Source organism: Peromyscus maniculatus, chromosome 2 (assembly GCF_049852395.1).
Source record: "Peromyscus maniculatus bairdii isolate BWxNUB_F1_BW_parent chromosome 2, HU_Pman_BW_mat_3.1, whole genome shotgun sequence".
Taxonomy (NCBI): Eukaryota; Metazoa; Chordata; class Mammalia; order Rodentia; family Cricetidae; genus Peromyscus; species Peromyscus maniculatus.
The window spans coordinates 86144223-86153642 of record NC_134853.1 but is presented as its reverse complement, the minus strand read 5'-3'; the positions used below and the strand labels follow the sequence as shown (position 1 = coordinate 86153642).

The 9420-nt window shown below is 44.6% G+C and overlaps 1 protein-coding gene across 2 annotated transcripts in view; it reads left to right on the top strand.

The window, feature by feature from the left end:
* The first annotated feature begins 426 nt into the window (after nt 1–426).
* Tnc (tenascin C) overlaps nt 427–9420 on the top strand; it is a 90437-nt gene continuing 81443 nt past the window's right edge. For both annotated transcript variants that reach the window (XM_015998228.3, XM_006979566.4), the window contains exon 1: nt 427–608. The gene's annotated coding sequence lies outside the window, so the exon portion shown is untranslated. The remainder of the gene's footprint in view (nt 609–9420) is intronic.

The following is a 9420-nucleotide window of genomic DNA, read 5'->3' as shown; positions in this document are numbered from 1 at the left end:
TGTCCAGAGCCCAAGGGAACCCAGGTCGGGTTTCCAGCTTGCTAGAGTCCAGGAGCAGAGCCAGGATCCCGTTCCCTCTTGCTCAGCTCCAGAGGCTTCTGTTTCACAATTAGAATACTTGAGTGTGGAGCAAAGCAAAAATCACACTTTGCTAACAGCTACTCTGCGGGGGCGGAGGGAACTGGAATCCCTACTCTTTTTGTTGTTCACTGTAAATTGTATGCAAATGGTCCGTTAGCTGGCTGGGTGCCTGGAGTGAGTGCGTCTTTCATGAGCTAACCCTGCTCCTCTGAGAGGGCTGTTCCTTTAACTCGCAAACTGAAAAAAAAAAAAAAGAAAAAAAAATGGGAAAGGATGTCTGGAGGCGAGGCGTCCCATTACAGAGGAAGGAGCTCCCTATATAAGCCAGCCAAAGCTGGCTGCTCTGGCCACAGCCTGCCTACTGTCACACGCCTCTCCCGCGCAGACATACACCCCAGCCTCTGGTGGGCACAAAGACCGGGCTTGGGGAGGCGCTGCGCCCCGTGGGAAGTCGCCGCGGCTCAGCCCAGGTACTTCTTCAGGGAGCCTATGTGCCCAGCGACCTAGATTTCCCCGACCTGGAAAAGGTGAGTCTGTTGATCCCATCATCCAGGGTCTTTCTGATGTGCCTTTGGCATTCCTGGTACTCAGTAAGTTGTGGGTTTGTAACTATAAAACTTCTCTTTTATTTCCACTCCCGGTAAAAGAGTGTTTCTCTGGGTGCAGTCTACGTGCCCTGGTTATCCCGGCTTGCCGTCCTTCTCGCTTGTATTTGGTGCTGATCTGTCAATAGTCACCACTCAGAGGAACTTCTGGTAAAGTTTTTCTCTCTGCTTTTCTTTAGAGGAAAAAATAAGAGTTTTTCTCTTAACCCTTTACCTAGCTGATTCACACCTGTGGATTTTTCCCCTGTTGAATGTTAGAAAAGTGGTGTTTGAACGAGGCGTTCTCTCACAGTCACGGGGTGGAATGATAAAGGATTGTAGTAGGAAGAACACAATTGTGTATCCTAACAGTCTCAGCACTTGACAGCTTTCCATCACCCCCACCCCCACCCCATTTTGGTCTTCACAATGCCCACTCTGTGTAAAGGTAAGCGTTAGGATACCAAAGTGAGGAGATGAGTTCTAGGCACCAATGAACCAAAGTGAGAAGATGAGTTCTGGGCACAGATGAACAACCCACAGGCTGCCAGATGAGACTGGTGGGCAAGCTTATGGAGCAGGGTGCCAATCTCTGGTGAAAAGCTCCTGGTTCACCAACCTCAGGTGGGGCCTTTGCATGTTTAGAAGTTCAGGGCTATCCAAATCCCATATTGCTCCCAAATCAGGGTCTTTCTTTAAACTTCATAGGGGGAAGCCTCTGGTAACATCTTTCCTAAATATGGGAAGACACCTCCCCTGGCAAACTTTGAAAAAAACACGGAGATTCTTTGATGCCATCTGTGCTGCAGGGGGCTTCAGAGGTCTGGTTTTGTCCCCAGAGGTGACTTGGGCATTCCCACTAGTGCCGCCACAATACTAAAGAGACAGGAAAATATGTAACCTCTGTGGACCTTAGTTTCCACTACTCTAAATTGGGGACAACAGCTGCCCTTATAATGAGGAGCAAATGAGGTACAAAAAGAGTGGATGAGTAACTGGGCAAGCTCTGTCATGGCCCAAAGCTGCCTTCATGCTGGAAGTGAAAAGCATCACTTACCCAATTCTGGAGTGTTTCTGCTTACCCCCACCCCCAGTCTTTGTCTTTTTATCTTGCCCAATCTGAGAGTGCCTGGCAGGTATTTTATAAGAGGTTGTGTTGGCACCATTAGAAGACAAGGTGGCAGCCTAGGTCTGGATGTGAATGTGGATCTCTGACTCCAGAAAGTCCTCAGATCAGACATTACAGGCTCAAGAGCTTGGCTATGGAGTGCTGTGTGGCTGGTGATTCTTCAGAAATGCTTTGCATCAAAAGGCGAGCTAGACAGGGTGCTCTCTTTAAGAATGAATGCCTCTTTTTCATGCTTTTGTGGACCTTTTCTCCTTGCTTTTTAGAGCTTTACCCTATGAACCCTATGAAAGCTGCTTCCCACCCTAGCACCTTGTCCTGAGATAGAACAAGCCACATCGGGATTGGGGAGGGGTTTGTTCAGTCTAAATAAACTGATGGAAAGTGTTCCTTCCCATATGAGCCAAGCCCTTTGCAGGGCATGAGAGGCAGTGTGCCTTGGCTTTGTGCATTCCAAGAAAGTGACCGCATCTGGGGAAAGAAGGGGGTGCAGAGTGTGAATATTCTCTGGGTTGCTCAAATGGTATGACCAGGAGAGAGAACCGAAAAGGGTGTTCCCAAGGTCTCTGATCACCCACCCTCCACTTTGTTCAAAACACTTAGCTTCCTGCTCCTAGGCCCTCCTTACCCTGTCTCAAGAGGTGACCAGGTTTCCAGCCATCAGTTTTGTCATTCATACAATGTGGGTGAGGAATTACCTCTCCTAGGGCTCTGTGGCAGTCACCTGGTATAGACGGGCTGGCTCTGAGAGAGAGGTAATTCTGTTTACCTGATGGTCAGTTCACAGACACCTTCAATACCCATGTTCTAAACAAATGTTGGTCAAGTTTAACAATGGAAGTATTTACTAATAGAATTTGGAGAATAACTCCAGTTTCTGACAGTTAAACATGAGGCTGTTTGGGCTGACATGGGGTTAAAGGGTCCAAACCTCACCCCATTGTTCATCTCCTGAAACATTTTTACCAGATTGCAAACAACAGGACACACAGCTTCAGATCTCACAGCCAGGCAGTGCTCGTTCAGGTTGGAGTCCTAAACTCCACCAGCTGTGTGAGTAAGGACAGTTCCCCAAATGAAACTGTAGACAGGAATTTTAGAGGTGTGAGAAAGCCTGGTTATTTTAATCAATGTCAGCCATAGACACCACCAGCATGTAGTCAGCCCAGTGTGTAAGCTGTGGGCTCTTGATGTCTCCTTGGGTATCATAGCCCCAAAAGATCGCAGCATATCTCTGAAACATGGATGTACTTATGAGACATAGAAACTCAGAGTGCAAAGAGTTTGAGTCTTAGAACTTAAGCCATGGGGCCAGAATCTCAGCCCATGTCTCTGCTCAGAGGCATATTGTGCCTCTGCTGTGTTCCTTTTCAATGTATCAGCTTCATATATAGCCCTCAGAAGGAAAGCACTTCCTTTTTGACTAAGTATGCTCCTCCAGGCAGACTGTGGCCACTCATAAATACAGCAATAGCCTGATCATATAACCAGAATAGAATTTGGAAAGGGAATTCAAGCTGACAGAATGACTCCCTGCCACCCGCCCCCGGAATCCTACCCTTTCTGATCTTCACAATGAACTAAAAGCACCTCTTGGATTCTCTTCCTGCATTTCCATGAACTGACAAACCAGAGTTTCTGATGGAAAAACATCCCCAGAATGCACAAAGCACAAAGGCTCCTCCATACTGAGGCTATTTCGGTTTGAAAAGTAGAACTTGAGCTACAAATATTTAGTTGGCTCTCAACACACAGTTCCTCTCTGAAAAATCAAACACAGACACACACAAAAAAGCTAACAGTCAGGGCTGACAGCGTGACACATGTATGATGGGGAAGACAGTCTATGGTGTCTCACCTAATTTTCTGATACTGCAAATGATGAACTAACAGCTCCATTTAATGGAAGGAGAAATTAAGGCTCAAGGAAGCTGAGTGGCTCAGCTCAGGTCTTTCCATAAAAGAGTCAGAACTGGCTGCAAACACGAGCTCTCTAAGTAAAACCCTACTGTTTTGTCTCTTATGCCACACTGCCTCCTGACGTCAGGCTTGGCTAACCAAGTGCAGAGCCCTACATGGTGTCCTTTGGGGGATGGCCAAAAGAGTACAGAAGACTCCAGCTGGCATCAGTGCCTCTTGATTTCACAGAGGAGCCCTGCAGCTATCATTTTTCATGGTGCACAGGAAAGGTTAGCTGGTGGTGGTGCAACTCACTGCCCAGAAACAGAAATATTCAAAGAGACAGAGAGGGGGAAGGGGAGGGAGGTAGATGGAGAGGTAGCATTCATGTCATTTCTGGTGACTTGCATGTCAGAAAAGTCAGCACACACTTTCCCAGGCTGTGGAGGTGGAACCTTCAAATGGAAGAACAGAACAGAGCCATACCTGAATCTTCTAAGGTGTAGTTCAGCTGGCTGTGTGGTTTGAAAGGGGCTACTGGGGAGAAAAAAAAATGGGGCTATGCCTAGCCTCTGAGGAATGAATCTCAGGACAGTGAGGGAGTAAGATTAGATAGTCTCCAAACTACAGATTCTGCCAAAGCCTCAGAGAGAAAGGTTATGATTCAAACACCTCTAACTGTGGAAGATAGTTGGGAATCCCCTTGAATCCCATCCCAGACCAGCCTGAACACCTTCAACATGTGGGAAATATTAGACGGAGGCCCCTTTCCAAGAAGGAAAACCCCTTAGTGTAGTGAGACTAGCCTCCTGCAAACTCTATTTCTTTCCAACACAAAACACACTGGTGGCTTTGCCTACTGTAAATTCTGCACACACTCTAAGACTGCTTGTGGAGGATAGACCACTACATAGTGACCTGATGACCTGATTTTAACCCTGGTGACCAGACTTTTGTTCAGTGGTGCCATTAAATCTGATAATCTTTGTTCTGTTTCCTTCCGCTCTGCCATATACACTTCCCAGACTTTAAGAGCCACCTAGAGTCCAGTGCTCTCATTGCCATCTTTGACCTCCACTATGAAACAAAAGCAAAATGCCCACACTGAAAATAGGTTGTGAATGGAAAATCCTTTCCATGTGTATTTTCACTCTATTTGTGAGTGGAATTTTTAAAAATATTATTTCCTTCCAAGCTGTCTCAGATGTTAGAAATTTCCTGACAGTCTCAGGTCCTGAAATGTGGCCATTATAACTCAAATAGCTTTGGCTGGTCCTTTAACCGTCCTCGAACAGAATGCCAAGAGACAAAGGTATTTCATAAGACTGGCAAGTAGATAGTTTGCTCCAGAATCAGCCAAAGGTCACCTTTTATGCAGAGGAGGGAAGGTGGCTTCTGCTAGAAGCTCTAAGGATGTTCCAACATGTCTCCAATGAAGGAGAATGAGGGACAATTGGGAAAGTAGCAGCATTAGTTACTGTGTTCATCATCACAGGGACAAATACCTGTCAGGAAGCAACTAGGGAGGGGAAAGGTCTTTTTGGCTTACAGTTTGTAGGGACACAGCCCATCATGGAAGGGAAGGCATGGTAATAGAGGCTTGAGGCAGCTGGACACACAGTATCCATGCTCAGGAAGCAGAGTCATCAAAGCTGGTGCTCAACTAGCTTTCTCTTTTGTATGAAGTGCAGAAACCCCAGTCCGTGGACTGATGCCACCCTCACTTAGCATAGATCTTCACACTTCAGTTAACCTAGTCTAAAAAATGGCTCACAGATGTGCCCAGAGGTTTGTTTCTAGACTAGTTTTCAAATCCTATCAAGTTGATGATCAAAATTAGCCAACACACTAAATTTTGCCATATAGTCTACCAGTACTGCCCCATTTTACCACTGCCCATTATTTCCAATATCATTGCCATTCCTTTATTGAAATAGTGGGGAGCTGGGCTGAATCAGTTTAAGTAGCTTACTCAATACTATGCAGACAGATTGCAGGGAGGACCTCAACCCAAACTCAGTTCCAAGTCTCTAGAAGCTGGTAATGACCATTAGGGTAAGCAAGCCATGCCAGGCACCATGCTTCTGCTCATCCTGTCTTAGGGAGCTTGTTATCTCCGCAGTCTATGTGCAGGCATCAGACACTCAGAATGTAATGTCTATGAAGTGTCCTGCTATTCCTAACACAACAGGGGTTGGCTTCTGAAGGTGTGGTGAGAAGCTCTTTCACAAGTCTGTTTCACGACTTACCAAGTTTCCCTGTGAGCAGGACAGATCTTCACAACATAACATACTCATGAAGCAATACATTTATGAAATACTTCTATGCACATCACTTTCATGCACTCCCAGCACGTATATAAGACTTTGCAGGAAGGCAAACCGAGGTCTTTGTTACTTGCGTAAAACAGAAAGCAAAGGCATTCAGAGCTCCTTCCCTGTGTTTCTCTCACTATGCAGTATGGCTTCTAAGGAATCAATCCAAGTTTCCAGCTAATAAAAACAGTTTAGAGACAACTGGCTATTTGGTAGACAAATATTTATATTTTTAAGATTTATTTTATTTTTAATTATGTATATGCATGTGTGTCTCTGTAAGGGTAATGCACAAGAGGACAATTTCCCTTGGAGGTCAAAAGAGGGTGTCAGATCCCTGAAGCTGGAGTTGTAGGCAGTTGTGAGCATTCCTACTTAGACTCCAAGAACTGAACTCAGCTCCTCTGAAAGAGCAGCATAAGCCATCTCTACAGCCTCATACTTGCATTTTTACAGAAGTAGTTCAGTAAGACAGGCAACACTTAAATTGGTGAGTGAATTATGGATGAAGGCCTTTTGACAAGTCTGTGGATACTATGCAGTGTAAGAATCAAATTTTATCACCCAGCACATGTGCAAGAGAGTTGAGGTAACACTTGTTAGATTAAACAATGGAAGAGGCTCAAGACTGTGGGGAAAAGCATTAGTTTTATTCAAAATGTTAAGGCTACAGATACTTGAGGAACACTGAATGAAAGCACAGGGTTAGGGGAGTTTGGGAAGATAGGCACTATGCCACTATTGCATGTCACCTGCAGAAGCAACCTGCTATGTGCAGAGGGAGACAGCTCAGAGTTCCACTAGACCATCTGCTGGCCAGAGATCCTTGCAAAGACCAAATGTGAGCACCAGTATATGAAATGATAATATTTTTAAAAAACAGAAATGTGTACAGCTGATAACAAAGCCACCTAGGGAAGTAGAACTCTGGTGCTGTGAACTACAGAAGGTGCTTTAACATAACAGAAGGAGTCTGCCTTCTGGAGAGGACCGGAAGCCAGAACAGCTCCAGAAGTGGGCAGGAGCATCATGAATAGCTTCCCCTACCCTGTGTCACTAACAAGTGTACAGAAGTAGTGGAACACAGAAATGTTACAGGACAGTGCTCTTGCGGGAAGGTTACTTTTGCTAAAATGTACAGAATGTCGAAGATGAAGAGGCTAATTGATGGGCATCCCCAAAGCCCGGAGCTTGCAGCTCGGCTACACAATGACCATGAGGTGATTCAGGTGATGCCATGGAGAGATGGAGAGGTGAGGCAAGGGGCCACATTCAACCTTCTTTCAAGTACATTTATCTGTTTTGTGCATGGAACTCCCACATGAGACAATATTTGTTAAAACTCTTCTCTGGCACAAGAAGAAGAAGGGAGAGGAAGAGGTAGAGGAGGAGGAGGAGGAGGAGGAGGAAGAGGAGGAAAATGTTTGTACAAATCACTGACCTACTTTAACATCTTATTTTAAAAATGGTGAAACTGAGACATGGAGAAGAGCGAGCTTTTCCTAAGATGTCATGCCAGGTGGCAGTGGGTCAAGGCAGAATCTTGGGTCTTCTGATTTTGCTTTTAGGATCCAGGGACAACATAAAACTCTGCAGTGAACACATTCTCTTACAAAAAAAATATGAACTGTCTTGTTCTCTAAACAGTATAGCATATGTGGAGTGACTAACAACTCCATTAGTTATTTACTCATCGCAAAGCATCGTCATTTAAAACAACAGTAATTGTCTTACGGCTTCTTTAGCTCTGGAATCAGAGCACAGCTGGGCTGAGCTGAGCTTTCTAGGTTAATTTGTCATTGCTGTTGGCCTGGGTTTGGGTCATATCTTAAAGCTTGACTGGGGTATGGTCAGCTTCCAGGCTGTGTTTATTGGCTGGGCTCTGTTCCTCAGAATTTTCTAGTCTGAAGGTTTCAGTCCCATGCTGTCTTAATTCCTTCCCTCATGGGGCATTTCAACAAAGCCCTTTATCTCGCTCAAGCCAAGAAGAGAAGAGAAGAGAAGAGAAGAGAAGAGAAGAGAAGAGAAGAGAAGAGAAGAGAAGAGAAGGAGGAGGAAGGAGGAAGGAGGAAGAAAAAGGAGGAGGAGGAGGAGGAGAGCAACAACAACAGGAGGAGGAGGAGGAGGAGGAGGAAGAGGAGAAAACATTTGGTTTCAACTAAAGGAAAATCTTTAGGCTGTACCACAAGGAAAGGCAGATACACAAGTATGGGTCTTTTGAGGGGCAGTGTCAGTGCAGTCATTTTTGAGTCAGCCTGCTACAGTCTCCAACAATCCAGTGTCATCATTCCCTGCATCTTCTTATAGATGACAAATTCATTCATCCCATCTGCACTTCTATTAATGGGCAATAAGTAATTGTGTCAACCACTAAGTGAATTGTGTCTTAACTTTTCTCATCATTAGTAAGGTAAGTTATCACAGATCATTGAAGTAGCACTGACTTCCTTCAAATATCACCCCAAGCTAACATTTTGCAAGACAATAACTCCAAATGTATTAGTCAAAATTCTGTAAAAGAACAGAACTGATTAAATATCAAAAAGAGATTTGTTATTTTGGCTCACATGATGTGATCTGAGTACCCCAACAATGACTGTCTCACACTGAGGCATCCAGTAGTTGTTGAGTTCATAAGACTGGATGTCTCAGCAGTCCCATCTGGTACTAAAGGCCTGGAAGATTCCTGGAGAACCACTGGCCCTCAGTCTGTGTTGGGATTCCAGAGAAGCTGTTTCTACTATTGCTAAAGGAATGCCTTAGCAGCAGGATAGATTAATGTGTCAGGAAAAGTGAGGACAAGCAGGTAAAAAGTCAAGTTTTCTTCTCCCATGACCTTTCATATGGGCTGCCACCAGAAGGTACTGCCCGGATTTAAGTGAGGAATCTTCCTGTGTCAAATAATCTGATCAAGAAAATCCCTCACAGGAATGCCCAGTAGCTTGGATTTTAGTTGATTCTAGATTTAGTCAATTGACAAGGAAGATTAGCCATCACACTGCATATGTTTTATTGAAAGGCAAAACATTCAAGGTGACAAATTAACCGAATTCCTTCTCTCCAATCTAGCTCTTGCAGCATATAAATTAAGACTAAAATGTGGAATTCTGTTTTTTTTCTTTCCTTTCTACTATATACAGTATTTTGTGTTCTCTATTGCTGTTATGGTTTGAATATGAAATGTTGCCCAAGATTTGTGCTCTGAATACTTAATTATGAGTTGCTGTCACTATTCAGGATACTAACAATTCTATAGTCTACTATAGAACTTTCAAGAGATGGGGCCTCGCAGGCAGAAATAGTATGCCTTTGAAAGCTCTACCCAATCCCACTCCCTGTCTTTATCTCTGTCTTGGTGCTTCCCGGTTGGTTTTATGTGAGCAGTTTCTGTCACATGCTTCAGCCACCACACCTT